The sequence below is a fragment of the Scyliorhinus torazame genome, chromosome 3 (genome assembly GCF_047496885.1).
Source record: "Scyliorhinus torazame isolate Kashiwa2021f chromosome 3, sScyTor2.1, whole genome shotgun sequence".
Classification (NCBI taxonomy): Eukaryota; Metazoa; Chordata; class Chondrichthyes; order Carcharhiniformes; family Scyliorhinidae; genus Scyliorhinus; species Scyliorhinus torazame.
In genome coordinates, this window is record NC_092709.1 from 63,551,341 (window position 1) to 63,568,213 (window position 16,873).

At 49.8% G+C, this 16,873-nt stretch overlaps 1 non-coding gene across 1 annotated transcript; it reads left to right on the plus strand.

The window, feature by feature from the left end:
* The first annotated feature begins 15,032 nt into the window (after window positions 1-15,032).
* Window positions 15,033-15,135, plus strand: LOC140409705 (U6 spliceosomal RNA). The gene has a single exon (XR_011940491.1). It is a non-coding gene; the product is annotated as a U6 spliceosomal RNA (small nuclear RNA).
* The last annotated feature ends 1,738 nt before the right edge of the window (window positions 15,136-16,873 follow it).

The following is a 16,873-nucleotide window of genomic DNA, read 5'->3' on the forward strand; positions in this document are numbered from 1 at the left end:
GGCGTTGCTTGTTTAATTTTCTCCAGGTGAAAGGGCTGACCGTGCAGCCAAATGTCTCAGTGCTGGCTAACCAGAGGAGCTGCAGGCATTTGTAAATCAAAACCAGTGTTGCCAGTCACACCTGAGTGGATGCCAGATGCTGCAATAATTACTCTAAAAAAGCCAAAATCTTAATCTTACAAGTGTTAGTTCATCACATTATAGTTCACCGTATAACCTTTGTTGCGTCTGACGCTATCCCTCTTCCATCTGTCATCGCCTTTCTGAAGCAAAACAAATTAAACCCCACACTGCGTAACTTCCTGCCTTTAGTGTGCTCTTGCATTTCTCTTTTCTCAGGTGACACACCTAATGATCGTGAATACAAACCAACCTCTGAGCCATTGTGGTCTACAACACAGGTAATGCAATAGCTGACACAAATTGGTGGAAAAGATTATAGTTCAAGCAATGTCTTCAGATTCCTTCACCATGTTAAAAACAAGGCACAACTTGCACATCCACCCTGAAGCAAAAGAAAAGAAAATATGTACAAATTAGAGGAAAGATTTCTTACTCGTTGATTATTGGCATGATTGCATAAACCTCTTTTTAGTTGCAAAATGTTCTAGCTTACAGTCACTCACTTTTCCATTGGGTCGAGTAGTTACATTAAAATGGCAAAGACAACTTCTAACTGGCGATTATCACAGAATTCAGTGCTGACAGGTTTCAGCAGAAACTGAGATTGTTTTAATGCTAAGTGGTAAAAACTGGTTTTACCAGCACAAAGTGGGAGTGTGGGGACTCAGTGGCATCCCTCTTATTTTCAAATTGTGCCCCCTGGTTCTAGACTCCCCAACCTGGGGAAACATCTTACCTGCTTAACCCTGTCTGTTCCTTTAAGTATTTTTTAGGTTTCAATGAGATCACCTCCCATTCTTCAAAACTTTAGAGAATACAGGCCTCAGTTTGCCTCATAAGACAGCCTGCCGTCCCTGAAACAAGCCTGGTGACCTGTCATTGAACTCTCTCTAAGCAATAATATCCTTTCTGAGGTACATCTACCAGATCTGCACACAGTACACTGGGTGCAATCTGAAAAATGAATACCGCCCACTGTCACAAGTAGGCTCCAAATGAAGTTACTGTGAAAAGCCCCTAGTCGCTACATTCCGGCGCCTGTTCAGGGAGGCTGGTATGGGAATTGAACCATGCTGCTGGCCTGCCTTGGTCTGCTTTCAAAGCCAGCGATTTAGCCCAGTGTGCTAAACCAGCCCCTAACCAAGCTTCTATACAATTGAAGCAAGTCCTCACTGTTCCTGTACTCAAATCCTCTTCCGATAAAGGCTAACATCCCATTAGCCTTCCTAATAGCTTTCTGCACCTGCATGCTAGCCTTTGGTGACTTATGGACAAGGACACCCTGGTCCCTTTGTACATCTACACTTCCTAATTTTTTACCATTTCGGGAATACTCTACACATCTTGTTCGAGAACTGCTCCAGGCGCCAAATTGGTGAGGATACCGGACGAGAACTCCAAACTCCAAATTTGTTTAAATTTGTAAAACTGAGGGAAGGATACTTCACCCCAGGAGTGATGACCCGCTTTGACAAAGGGTCTTCAGGACTCGAAACATTAACTCCCAGACCTGTTGAGATTTTCCAGCATTTTCTCTTTGGTTTCAGATTTCAGCAGACTCAGTAATTTGCTTTTACCTCAATAGAAATGCCTGGCTCACCAAAGGCAGGAGCATAATGGTGAAGAGGAAGGGGTGGCGTGGCCTGCTCCGCACACAGGGATGAACCACAGAGAGCCATCGTTTGGAGGCGCTTCGCGAGACCCGGGGTCTATGGACAGAATCTGACGGACCTGCAGATGTTCGAGACAACTTGCGCTGAAGACTATTCAGGCGGCATGGTGGCACAGTGGTTAGAACTGCTGTCTCACAGTGTCAGGGAACTGGGTTCGATTTTGATATCAGGTGTTGCTCGTTTTAGCCTTAGTTTAATTGCTCTTGTTCTGTCACCTTTGCTCTTGAGTCACCAGGTATCTTTCTGATACCGCCACGTGGTTCAAGTCCGAGTAATGATCAATAATCCAACACACCACTTAGTAAGAGTTAAATCAACGCACATTTATTATACCCAGTAATCAATACTTATACATTAATTCTACTTCTAAGCTACTTCCTACAACTAACAGGCCAATACTTAACTTTGGAAATGGCCCACCAGGTCAGGGAAACAAATGGCCTTTCGTATGGGTTCTGAGCCTGCGGGATTCAAAGCTGGTACAGGTCGACAGTCAGGAGTGCCTATCTCGTAGCGAGCGTTGGAGTAAGACTAACGATTCTGGCGGCTGTTGCAGAAGGTCAGCAGAAGGGTCTCGAAGGGTACGGAGAGGAGAAGGGTCGATTTGAACTTGGCCCCTATTCTTATAGTCCCCAGGGGCTTCCCGCCTCTCGGGGCGGACCTTGTACCTGGTTCCAAGTGATTGGATTTGGTCCCAATCACTTGGTTTGATATTCTCCAATGCTGGAGCAATTCCTTGATCGAGGGGTGGTCATTTACCTCTCTTTATGTAAGCTCCTGCTGGCGCCGAAAAGTCTGGGTCGGTTTTGTGTTACTAATTTGTAGCATATTGTTCCCGGGGATTGCTACTTATTATGCAGATGGCTGGTGTGTTGTTGTGTTGATGGCTGCAGGTATCGATTCTGTCTGGCTTCCCCAGAGGCGAATACACTGTTTTACCTGCAGCTGTCTGTTTGAGTCCTGTTGGCTGATTTTCCCATCAGCCTCTTCTATTCGCCATTTTAAGTCGGGGTTTGGCCATTCTAATCGGGAGTCAGCCATTTTAAGCGGCTACACAGGTGACAGTGCAGAGTCTGCACGTTCTCCCTGTGTTTGCGTGGGTTTCCTCTGGGTGCTCCGGTTTCCTCCCACAGTTCAAAGGTCTGCAGTTTAGGTAGATTTGCTATGCTAAATTGGCCCAAGGTGGAGTTGCGGGGATAGTTAGGGGTTTGGGCCTAGGTAGAGTGCTTTTTCGGAGGGTCGGTGTACACATGATGGGCCAAATGGCCCCCTTCTGCACTGGAGGGATTCTATGGTTCTATGCATGTCCAAGAAACTAGTTGGTCACATCTGCCTCCTGCTGGAGAATTTGATGTCACAGGGAATTGGAGGATATCCACTGCCATAGTCAGTAAAAGTGACTGTGATGCTATATTTTTACACCAGTGGGTCCATCCAGGGTTCTGCAGGTGACATCTATAGGATTTTACAAGCCTCCGCGCACAAGAATGCCTGGGAGATGAAGGTGTCTGTGGGAGAGTGTGTGGTGTTGTCCCTTGAGTTGACAGCGAGTGAGATCCCTGTGGATGTGTGATGGGTTTGTGAGTGTGTGATTTGAAAGTGGTGAGAAGAGTGGCGTGGATGGAAGTGATGATTAATCTCTCAGCACTGGGTGGCAGTCCTCATCTGCAGCGCTGGCCACCCTCCCACTGCCTCCCATGCTGGCTTGGTGACCTTGCTTGCAGGTCTTTGCCCAGAGGATGGGTATAGGATATTGCGGTAGGCCTCCACCATATCCCGCAGCATTCCAGGGAGGCCTCAGTGAATTTTGGAGCTTCTTAGCTTTCGCAGCCATGACATCCCAGTGGCGTCCTTGTACTTGAAGTGTGTTAGCTGTGTGCAGGGCTGTCTTTAAATACATAGAAACATTCATAGAAAATAGAAGCAGGAGGAGGCCATTTGGCCCTTCGAGGCTGCTTCGCCATTCATTATGCTCATGGCTGATCATCAAGTTCAATAACCTGAACCCTCCGTTCCCCCCCCATATCCCTTGATCCCTTTAGCCTCAAGAGCAATGTCTAATTCGTTTTGGCCTCAACTACTTTCTGTGGTAGCGAATTCCACAGATTCACCACTCTCTGGGTGAAGACATTTCTCCTCACCTCATTCCTAAAAGATTTACCCCTTATCCTCAAACTATGACCTCTGGTTCTAGACTCCCCCACCTTCAGGAACATTCTTTCTGAATCTACCTGTCTAATCCTGTTAGAATTTTATAAGTTTCTATGAGATCCCCTCTCACTCTTCCAAGCTCCAATGAATATAATCCTAACCGATTTAGTCGCTCCTCTTTTTATAGTCCTGTCATCCCAGGAATCAGTCTGGCAAACCTTCGCTACAGTCCCTGATGTGTTGGGTGTTCTGGATCACATACAGGTCACCAACACTTGAAATAGTGCAACACTATTTTATTGAATCATTAACTGTTTAACATACTCAGACTGTGGGTTAATACGATACTAGCTTTAACTAAAGACCTTTGCCTTGTCCTAACCAGTCGATGCACTCAGCACATGGTGAATGTCTGTGTTGCAGGCTGTGAGCTCTGTCTTCCTAGCTAGCTGCAACTCAAATGAGCGGGAACTTTGATGCCCCCTGTCTTTATAGTGCGTGTGCGCTCACTGGTGATTGGCTGCGGTGTTGTGTGTGTTGATTGGTCCCCATGTGTGTCCATCAGTGTGTGTCTGCACCATGATATACTGGTGTATATTATGACATCCCCCCTTTTATAAAAAATGTACCTGCGTGGCAATAAATAGTGTATAGTGAATGTTCCTGACTACGTGTGTGTGAAATATTTACAGGACTATGTACATAAAAACTAAGCTATTTACATGGGAAGGTGCCTGGTGCAGAAAAAAAACTGTGTGTCACAAGAATAATGAGATGAACACTATATACAAACCACTTGAACGATTAAACGGAAGAACAGAACAAATCAGAAAGTCCATGGGCGAAATTCTCCGACCCCCCGCCGGGACGGAGAATCGCCGGGGGCTGGCGTGAATCCCACCCCCGCCGGTTGCCGAAGTCTCCGGCACCCGAGATTCGGCGGGGGCGGGAATCGCGCTGTGCCGGTTGGCAGGCGCCCCCGCTCGATTCTCCGGCCCGGATGGGCCGAAGTCCCACCGCTAAAATGCCTGTCCCGCCGGCGTAAATTGAACCACCTACCTTACCTTAGACTGGCTGGCATCGGTCGAAATTTTTTGTCTCTCTCGCTGGATCAAAAAAAGCTAAGACCGGGGACGTGGTGAGTTTGGTTTTGAGTTCTCTCCATTCGTGCTCGTGGGCAGTCTGTCGTCTTCCTGACCAGGTTCCTGAGAGCCGTGGTATGAGAGGCGAGGTTGGGGATGAACTTCCCTAGGAAGTTGACCATGCCCAGAAATCGGAGGACCTCCTTTTTGTCCTCTGGCGTTTTCATTGCTGTGGTAGCTGCCACCTTGTCCACATCCGGCCGCACACCCAACTGGGAGATGTGGTCCCCTAGGAACTTGAGTTCCGTCTGACCAAAGGAGCATTTGGCTCTGTTGAGGCGTAGGCCCTGCTCCCGTAGGCGTTTGAACACGCGCTGGAGGCGACTGACATGCTCCTGCGGGGTGGTGGGCATAATTATAGAACATAGAACATAGAACGATACAGCGCAGTACAGGCCCTTCGGCCCACGATGTTGCACCGACATGGGAAGTCAAAAAACAAAAGCCATCTAACCTACACTATGCCATTATCATCCATATGCTTATTCAATAAACTTTTAAATGCCCTCAATGTTGGCGAGTTCACTACTGTTGCAGGTAGGGCATTCCACGGCCTCACCACTCTTTGCGTAAAGAACCTACCTCTGACCTCTGTCCTATATCTATTACCCCTCAGTTTAAGGCTATGTCCCCTCGTGCTAGCCATTTCCATTTCCGCGGGAGAAGGGTCTCACTGTCCACCCTAGCTAACCCCCTGATCATTTTATATGCCTCTATTAAGTCTCCTCTTAACCTTCTTCTCTCTAACGAAAACAACCTCAAGTCCATCAGCCTTTCCTCATAAGATTTTCCCTCCATACCAGGCAACATCCTGGTAAATCTCCTCTGCACCCGCTCCAAAGCTTCCACGTCCTTCCTATAATGCGGTGACCAGAACTGTACGCAATACTCCAAATGCGGCCGTACCAGAGTTTTGTACAGCTGCAACATGACCTCATGGCTCCGGAATTCAATCCCTCTACCAATAAAGGCCAACACACCATAGGCCTTCTTCACAACCCTATCAACCTGGGTGGCAACTTTCAGGGATCTATGTACATGGACACCTAGATCCCTCTGCTCATCCACACTTCCAAGAACTTTACCATTAGCCAAATATTCCGCATTCCTGTTATTCCTTCCAAAGTGAATCACCTCACACTTCTCTACATTAAACTCCATTTGCCACCTCTCAGCCCAGCTCTGCAGCTTATCTATGTCCCTCTGTAACCTGCTACATCCTTCCGCACTGTCGACAACACCACCGACTTTAGTGTCGTCTGCAAATTTACTCACCCTTACTCACCCCTCTAGGTCATTGATAAAAATGACAAACAGCAACGGCCCCAGAACAGATCCTTGTGGTACGCCACTTGTAACTGAACTCCATTCTGAACATTTCCCATCAACCACCACCCTCTGTCTTCTTTCAGCTAGCCAATTTCTGATCCACATCTCTAAATCACCCTCAATCCCCAGCCTCCATATTTTCTGCAATAGCCTACCGTGGGGAACCTTATCAAACGCTTTACTGAAATCCATATACACCACATCAACTGCTCTACCCTCGTCTACCTGTTCAGTCACCTTCTCAAAGAACTCAATAAGGTTTGTGAGGCATGACCTACCCTTCAAAAAGCCATGCTGACTATCCCTAATCATATTATTCCTATCTAGGTGATTATAAATCTTGGCTCTTATAATCCCCTCCAAGACTTTACCCACAACAGACGTGAGGCTCACCGGTCTATAGTTGCCGGGGATGTCTCTACTCCCCTTCTTGAACAAAGGGACCACATTTGCTATCCTCCAGTCCTCTGGCACTATTCCTGTAGCCAATGATGACATAAAAATCAAAGCCAAAGGCCCAGCAATCTCTTCCCTGGCTTCCCAGAGAATCCTAGGATAAATCCCATCAGGCCCCGGGGACTTATCTATTTTCAGCCTGTCCAGAATTGCCAACACCTCTTCCCTACGTACCTCAATGCCATCTATTCTAATAGCCTGGGTCTCAGCATTCTCCTCCACAACATTCTCTTTATCTTGAGTGAATACTGACGAAAAATATTCATTTACTATCTCGCCTATCTCTTCAGACTCCACACACAACTTCCCATCCCTGTCCTTGACTGGCCCTACTCTTACCCTAGTCATTCTTTTATTCCTGACATACCTTTAGAAAGCTTTTGGGCTTTCCTTGATCCTACCTGCCAAATACTTCTCATGTCCCCTCCTTGCTCGTCTTAGCTCTCTCTTTAGATCCTTCCTCGCTACCTTGTAACTATCAAGCACCCCAACTGAAACTTCACACCTCATCTTCACATAGGCCTCCTTCTTCCTCTTAACAAGAGATTCCACTTCTTTGGTAAACCACGGTTCCCTCGCTCGACGCCTTCCTCCCTGCCTGACCGGTACGTACTTATCAAGAACACGCAGTAGCTGTTCCTTGAACAAGCTCCACATATCCAGTGTGCCCAACACTTGCAGCCTACTTCTCCAACCTATCCCCCCCAAGTCATGTCTAATGGCATCATAATTGCCCTTCCCCCAGCTATAACTCTTGCCCTACGGGGTATACTTATCCCTTTCCATCACTAACGTAAACGTCACCGAATTGTGGTCACTGTCCCCAAAGTGCTCACCTACCTCCAAATCTAACACCTGGCCTGGTTCATTACCCAAAACCAAATCCAATGTGGCCTCTCCTCTTGTTGGCCTGTCAACATATTGTGTCAGGAAACCCTCCTGCACACATTGTACAAAAAACGACCCATCTAATGAACTCGAACTATATCTTTTCCAGTCAATATTTGGAAAGTTAAAGTCTCCCATAATAACTACCCTGTTACTTTCGCTCTTATCCAGAATCATCTTCGCCATCCTTTCCTCTACATCCCTAGAACTATTTGGAAGCCTATAGAAAACTCCCAACAGGGTGACCTCTCCTTTCCTGTTTCTAACCTCAGCCCATACTACCTCGGAAGAAGAGTCCCCATCCAGCATCCTCTCCGCCACCGTAATACTGTTTTTGACGAGCAGCGCCACACCTCCCCCTCTTTTGCCTCCTTCTCTGAGCTTACTAAAACACCTAAACCCCGGAACCTGCAACAACCATTCCTGTCCCTGCTCTATCCATGTCTCCGAAATGGCCACAACATCAAAGTCCCAGGTACCAACCCATGCTGCCAGTTCCCCTACCTTATTTTGTATACTCCTGGCATTGAAGTAGACACACTTCAAATCACCTACCTGAACACTGGCCCCCTCCTGCGAAGTCAAATCTGTGCTCCTGACCTCTATACTCTCAATCTCTCGTACCCTAAAACTACAATCCAGGTACCCATGCCCCTGCTGCATTAGTTTAAACCCCCCCAAAGAGCACTAACAAATTTTCCCCCCAAGATTTTGGTGCCCCTCAGGTTCAGATGTAGACCATCCTGTCTGTAGAGGTCCCACCTTCCCCAGAAAGAGCCCCAGTTATCCAGAAATCTGAATCCCTCCCGCCTGCACCATCCCTGTAGCCACGTGTTTAATTGCTCTCTCTCCCTATTCCTCATCTCATTATCACGTGGCACGGGCAACAACCCAGAGATAACAACTCTGTTTGTTCTCGTTCTGAGCTTCCATCCTAGCTCCCTGAAAGCCTGCCTGACAGCCTTGTCCCCTTTCCTACCTATGTCGTTAGTGCCAATGTGGACCACGACCTGGGGCTGCTCCCCCTCCCCCTTAAGGACCCGGAAAACACGATCCGAGACATCACGTACCCTTGCACCTGGGAGGCAACATACCAAACGTGAGTCTCTCTCGCTCCCACAAAATCTCCTATCTGTGCCCCTGACTATCGAGTCCCCAATTACTAATGCTCTGCTCCTCTCCCCCCTTCCCTTCTGAGCAACAGGGACAGACTCCGTGCCAGAGGCCCGTACCCCATGGCTTACCCCTGGTAAGTCATCCCCCCCACAAGTATCCAAAGCGGTATACTTGTTACTCAGGGGAATGACCGCAGGGGATGCCTGCACTGACTGCTTCTTCCCAGTCCCTCTTACAGTTACCCATCTATCTCCAATCTTTGGTGTAGCTAATTCCCTGAAGCTGCTATCTATGACCCCCTCTGCCTCCCGAATGATCCGAAGTTCATCCAACTCCAGCTCCAGTTCCCTAACTCGGTCTTGGAGGAGCTGGAGATGGCTGCACTTCCTGCAGGTAAAATCAGAAGGGACACTAACGGCATCCCTCACCTCAAACATCCTGCAGGAGGAACATTGCACTACCTTCCCTGCCATCCCTCTAGCCTCCAACCAAGATCTGGTTAATAAATAAATATTTTTAAAAAAATATATATAATAATAATATAATATGGCACTTACCTCACACCAATGGGTCTTATTATTAGGTTAGAGGAGGAGGGTGGGTGGGAGACACTACACCACCCTCCTCCGCCAAAATCCAAAGGGCTGCTCCTGCAAAGGTAAGGGTTTTTAAAGTAAATACTCACTTCCCAGAAGGCCCTTGCGCACCGCTCCCGCCGAAATCCAAAGGCCTATAGGATTATGTTGTCGACATAGACGCGATGCCTTCAATGCCTTCCATCATTTGTTCCATGATCCTGTGGAACACTTCTGAAGCCGATATGATCCCAAACGGCATCCTGTTGTAACAATGTCTGCCAAAGAGGGTGTTAAAGGGACACAGTTTCCTGCTGGATTTGTCGAGCTGGATTTGCCAGAAACCTTTCGAGGCGTCAAGTTTGGTGAAGAGCTTGGCGCGAATCATCTCGCATGTGATCTCTTCGCACTTGGGAAACGGATAATGCTCCCTCATGATATTGCGATTCAGATCCTTGGGATCAGCTCGCCGGAAGGCTTTTTTACGCACACCATGGAACTGACCTAGTCGGTTGGTTCCGTAACTCTGGAGATCACTCCTTGGTCTTGGAGGTCCTGCAGCTGCTGCTTGAGGCGGTCCTTGAGGGATGCTGGGACTCTGCGAGGTGCATGCACCACAGGCGTGGCGTTCTGTTTGAGTAGGATCTTGTAAGTATGTGGGAGCGTGCCCATGCCTTTGAAGACGTCGCGGTGCTGGTCGATGATGGCATCGAGTTGCGCCCTGAAGTCAGCGTCCTGGAAGGCAGACATCAGGAGAAAGAGAGTGAACTCTTTGAACGAGGGTCAACAGCTTGCATGCCTGTGCGCCAAGCAGGGAGTCCTTCGAGGAGCCCACGATCTCGAATGGAAGGATGGCTTTCCGTGACTTGTGCGTCACTTCAAGTTGGCACGAGCCGGTAGCAGGAATGATGTTGCCATTGTAGTCCAATAGCTGGCAGGCCGATGGAAGGATGGCTGGTTTGACACGAAGGCTTTGGAAAGCAGACCATGCCATGAGATTGGCGGAGGCACCAGTGTCCAGGCGGAATCATATTTGGGACCAGTTGACCGTCAGGGTGGCACACCACTCATCGTCTGGATCGATGCTGTATACCGATAGCAGCTGGTGTCTTTGCTTCGGGGACAGCCTGTTTTTCATTACGACACCGACTCAAAAAGGTGCCTTCGGGTCCTCGGTGTCACTGCTGTGTGGGAGGTCCGCATCGGACTCGGTGACCGTGTGTTGAATTGCCCGAACATACCTGCGAGGCTGGCTGAAGCTTTATGAATTGGCAGGCTGAGCTGCTTGACAGAAGGCAGCATAGTGGCCAAGTCTTCTACATCGTAGGCATTGTCGGGATTTTGCGGGGCATTGCCGCTTTAAGTGGGCGGAGCCACAGTTGCCTCACGTTGTGACGTCAGCACGTTCGTTGCGCCACTGTGCATGCGCGGTGCGGTCGTGCATGGTGCGCGCCTGCGCATTACGTTCCTCAGCGTCGCCGTCCCCTCGTTTGGTGCGTACAAGCACGGGAGTCCGCGAAAAGCGTGCAAAATGGCCGCCCTCTTCCAGGCTGAGGCCCTGGAGGTGTTCAATCACTTGGACCCATTCCGCCTCGTGGGGACCTTGCCGCGCCGTTCCAGCCACTTGTATATGGGCATACCAACTCGTTTTCATGCAAGACACAGGTCTCGATGGTGGTCGCTAGGGTGAGTTGCTTTACTTTGAGGAGCTGCTGACGTAGGTGTTCCGACTGAACACCGAAAATGATCTGGTCGCATATCATGGAGTTGGAGGTGGGCCCGTTGTTGCAAGATTGCACAAGGATGCGGAGGTGCGTTAGAAAGGATTGGAAAGGTTCATCCTTACCCTGCAAACGCTGTTGGAACACGTAGCGTTCAAAACATTCATTCACCTCTACGCTGCAGTGAGTGTCAAACTTGAGGAGGACCGTCTTGAACGTCTTATCTTCGTCATCTGCAAAGGTAAGAGAGTTGAAAATGTGGATGGCATGGTCCCCGTCCGTGGATAGGAGGAGAGCAATCTTCCTGGTATCCGACGCGTCCTCCCTGTCCATGGCTTCGAGGAAGTGCTGGAAGCGCTGTTTGAAAATCTTCCAGTTCGCCCCGAGGTTGCCGGTGATGCGGAGCAGCGGCGGGGGGCTGATGTTGTCCATGTTGCAGGATGATGGAATGCTGGCGGAAGACAGATCACTTGCAGGTAGGTCTAAGAAGTGCTGATATCCCACCACTCCTGGTATCATGATGTGTTGGGTGTTCTGGATCACATACAGGTCACCAACACTTGAAATAGTGCAACACTATTTTATTGAATCATTAACTGTTTAAACATACTCAGACTGTGGGTTAATACGATACTAGCTTTAACTAAAGATCTTTGCCTTGCCCTAACCAGTCGATGCACTCAGCACATGGTAAATGTCTGTGTTGCAGGCTGTGAGCTCTGTCTGCCTAGCTAGCTGCAACTCGAATGAGCGGGAACTCTGATGCCCCCTGTCTTTATAGTGCGTGTGCTCTCACTGGTGATTGGCTGCGGTGTTGTGTGTGTTGATTGGTCCCACTGTGTGTCCATCAGTGTGTATCTGCACCATGATATACTGGTGTATATTATGACACTCCCTACATAGCAAGAATATCCTTCTTCAGGTAAGCACACAATACTCGAGATGTGGCCTCACCAATGCCCTATACAATTGAAGCAAAACATCCCTATTCCTATGCTCAGTGCTCTCCCTATGAAGGCCAACATACCATTTGCCTTCGTTACTGCCTGCTGTACCAGCGCACTTGCTTTCAGCGACTGATGCACGGGGACACCAAGCTCTCACTGAGTATCCACCTTCCTCAATTTACATCCATTCAAATAATAATCTGACTTCCTGGGCGGGATTTTCTCAGCCCGGGGCCGGGCCGGAGAATCCCCGCGACTGGTGCGGATTGCGCCACGCCGTCCCGATGCTGGGACACGATTCTCCGCAGAGCAGAGAATCGGCGCCATTGGTGCTGGCATGGTTGGCGCTTCGCCAGTTGGGGGCCGCTCTACGCGGCTCCCCCGCCAATTCCCGGAACGGGGTGAGGCCGAGCGACCGTCGTAAAAAACTGAGTCCCGCCGACACCGTTCACATGTGCTCTCAGCCAGCGGGACCTCGGCATTGAAGGGTCCGGGCCGGCCTCTCGGGCTGGGGGCCCCCTTTCTTCCGCGCCGGCCCCTGTAGCCCTGCGCCATGTTGTGTCGGGACTGGCGCGTTGAAGGGAGCCACTGCGCATGCGCGCGTTGGCGTCGGTGCCGCTGCACATGCGCGGACCCCGCGCCACCCAGTTCACACCAGGATCAGCAGCTGGAGAGGCGTGGGCCGCTCCAGTGCCGTGCTGGCCCCCTGTAGGGGCCAGAATTGCTGATCCTGAGGTTGCGTTGTCGCCGTCGAGAAACGCGACGGCGTTTCCGACGACGTCAACACTTCGCCTCAGGATCCCGCCCCCTATTTGTGCTACTGAAGTGGATAACCTCACATTTATTCACATTATACTGCAACTGCCATGCTATTTCCCAAATCAGCCTGTCCAAATCCCGCTGAAGCATTTCTGCAACTTGCTCACAGTTCACCTTCCCACCCAACTATGCATCATCTGAAAATTTGGAGATAATACATTTAATTCCCTCATCCAAATCATTAATATATAATGTGAACAGTTGGGGTCTTAGCACAAATCTATGCAGTACCCCAGATGTCACTGCCTGCCAATCGGAAAAAGGCCCATTTATTCCACTTGGTGGCACAATGGTTAGCACGCTGCCTCACAGCACTAGGGACCCGGATTCAATTCCGGCCTTGGGTGACTGTCTGTGTAGAACCTGTACGTTCTCCCAGTTTCCATTGCTTTTGTATGCCTTTTCTTTGAATCTAATACTGTCTCTCATTTCCCTTGTAAGCCATTGTTCAGCCACAGTTCCCGTTCTACTCTTGCGCCAAATAGGAATGAAGAACTTTTGGAATTCACCCATTCGTTCCGTGAATACCAGCCATTGCCTGTCCACTGTCCTTCCTTTCAGCAATGTTTCTTTGTGCATCATAGCCAACTCATGCCTCATACCATCATAGTTACCTTTATAACGTTCAGGACCATGGTCTCAGAATCAACTAACTCACTATCTACCTTGATAAAGAATTCTCTCATATTACGATCACTCATCCAGAAAATGAAATGAAATGAAAATCGCTTATTGTCACAAGTAGGCTTCAAATGAAGTTACTGTGTAAAGCCCCTAGTCGTCACATTCCAGCACCTGTTCGGGGAGGCTGGTACGGGAATTGAATCATGCTGCTGGCCTGCCTTGGTCTGCTTTCAAAGCCAGCGATTTAGCCCAGTGTGCTAAACCAGCCCCATCCTGTACACATTCCAGAAATTCTTCCTCTATTGCACTGTGACTAAGTTGACTCACCCAGTCTGTATGCAGATTCAAGTCACCCAAAATCACAGATGTTCCTTTATCACATGCATCTCTGATTTCCTGTCTGATGCTATTTCCCAACATTACCACTGACTGACATTTGGTGGTCTGTCTACCACGCGTACAAAAGTTTTTGGTGTTTCTTAACTCGATCCAGGCATATTCCACATCGTTTGTGCTAATATGTTTCCTCAATATTGTATCAATATCTTCTTTAATCAACAATGCAATTCCACCACCTTTTCCTTTCTGTCTGCCCTTCCTAAAAACAGAATAGCCCTCAATGTTTAGTTCCCATCCTTGGTCACCTTGGAGACATGTCTCTGTAATCCCAACTATATCGTACCCCTTTACATCTATCTGCACAACTAATTCATCCGTTTTAGTTTGAATACTCCGCGCATTCGGGTACAAAACCTTAAGACGAGTCCTTTTAATGTTCCTTGTCCTGTCCCTGCTATTTTTTACAGTGTCATTATCTGATACAGGTCCTCGATTTCTTTGCCGACCAGTTTTCTTAATCTCTTTGCTGTCTTTTTCTCTTGCTCTTGATTCCCCCTGCTTTGAATCCTTACATAGGTTTGCATCCCCCTGTCAGTTTAGTTTAAACCCTCCCCAACCCCTCTAGCAAGTAGCCCCCCCCCCCCCCCCCCCCCGCCCCCCCGCCGCCAAGGACATCAGCTTTGGCCCTGCCCAGGTGTAACCTGTCCAATTTGTACAGGTCCCACCTCCCACAAAACCAGCCCCAATGCCAGGAATCTGAAACCCTCCCCCTCACACCATCCCTTTAGCCACGTATTCACGTAGTTGGTGCCTGGATCATTGAAGTGCTGAGGTTGGGTGTGGGGGGCAAATCAGAGGTCGCCCCCCAAGCTGTACAGCATGGAACCCTCGTGCTTGCAAATGGTTTTGACTAAGTGTCGCACGATATGATGTAATAAGCTGTCATAGCCGTCGGCAGACTCAATGCCACTTTCCCTCTCCAACACCGGACTTTTCAGATTTCAGAGATGATGCCCACATAGAATCCTGAGGGGTCTTGACACAGTGCATGTGGAGACAATGCTTTCTCTTGTGGGAGAATCTAGAAAAAGAGTGAGGGGTGTCACTGTTTGAAAATAAGCGTTTGTCCTCGCTTAGGCAGCGCTTATACCAAAGTTGGAATGATAGAGCCAAGATTAGCATGGCCCCTGCACAAGAATGACATGCTAATCCCTGAAGTGTTTCAGATTTTTTCCTGGAGTGTGGTTTGTGAAGGATGTTTATTGGTTTGTTTTTCTCTTTTCCTGGACATAATTTAAAACGGCTTGGGTAAAAATATTGAAACAAATTAAGGGGTCACCCATTTATAACGGATGTGAAGCAAAATCATTTCACTCAGAGGTCAGTCTTTGAAACTTTCTTCCTGAAATGGAGGTGAAGCAAAGTCCTTGGGTGGGATTCTCCGTCCAGCGACGCTGGAATCACGAATTGCGAACGGGTGGAGAATCGTGTGTCAGTCGAACATCGAGGTTGGCGCCGGGCGCCCAACGAAATGGCTTGCATGCTCCAGGAATGGGCCGTGAGGTCGGGGTGCCCCTTGGACTGGCGGGCTGGGCATGGACCGCTACTGCTGCGGCCTGCAAGGCAACCATCTGGCTGCGCACCCCACTGACTGCAGTTACGGTCCCAATGGGTGCCTACCCCTCTGGTCGAGCCCCACCCGTGGGCCCTGCCCGCACGCATGCCACCAAGGATAGTGCCTTTCGGTTGCGCACTGTGCCCAACCCACCCATAACCTGGTGCCACACTGCTGGCGGGGTATCACGTGGCCCACAGGAGGTCACAGGACAGGTGCCCGAGAGCATATTGCTGGCATGGGTAGCGTCAGCTATTGGTACTCCTGCCGGTAGGGATGGTGGCGGAGTTAAAGGCCCCCTGATGCCAGGCGCTGACAGGGCCAGGGGTGCGGTGTGGAGGGCTCAGTGTCAGGGGGAATGGCCGGGGGTGGGGATGGGAAGGCGGGGGGGGGGGAGGGACATGAGGGAACAGGGGTGACAGTGCAGGCCAGGGCCACCGTGAAGCCCATTGGATCTGGTCGGGCATGGGGGTACTCACTATGACAACATGTCTGCCCTTTACCCCCTGCAGAGAATGGATTTTGGTATCAAGAGAGGAGTGGTTGGCATCTACCTAGCCACAGCCCTAGCGGAGGCACTGAGGGTGCATGAGCAGGAGCTGCTTGGAGAAGACCCAGCAGGAAAAGAGCCTGCCCCAGAGGAGCAGAGGCCAGCTGGTGATGATGGAGAGCTGGCTGCCCAAAGGGCAAGGAGGAGGTGGGAAGGAGGCGATATATCAGGCCTTGTGTGTATCGGCAGCGTCTGTCATAACAGGACCTGCCGGACCGAGCGTGTTGCCGACGACTGCGGCTGAGCAGGGACACCGTGAGACAACTGTGCCGGATCATGGCACATCTGGAGCTGCGTGGGCATGGGGGAGGACATCCGCTCCCAATGGCTGTCAAGGTGACAGTCGCCCTGAACTTTATTGCAATGGAATCCTTCTAGGCGCCGAGTAGGCACCTATCTGTGATCACCCAGGCCTCATGCACAGGTGTATCCACACTGTTACATAGGCCTGTACGCCCAGGCTGCACAGTATATCCACCTATATATGGACCGAGCACACCAGGTTGCTAGGGCAACGGGATTCACCGCCATCGCCGAGATGCCCCATGTCCCCTTACGAGCACCGCCACCTGAGGGCATGCCCTTCACAAACCGGAAGGGATTCCACTCACTAAACCTGCAGTTGGTGTGATGACCACCAGCTTCACATCATGCAGGTCTGCATCCAATACCCGGGCCTTCATCCGAGCACATTTGGTGGTGCCCGGCACTTTGAAGGCACCCTCCTGGGTGAGGGGTTGGATCCTGGGTGACAGGGGCTATCTCTGCCAACGTGTCTGATGACACCTACCTGGAAGCCACGTAC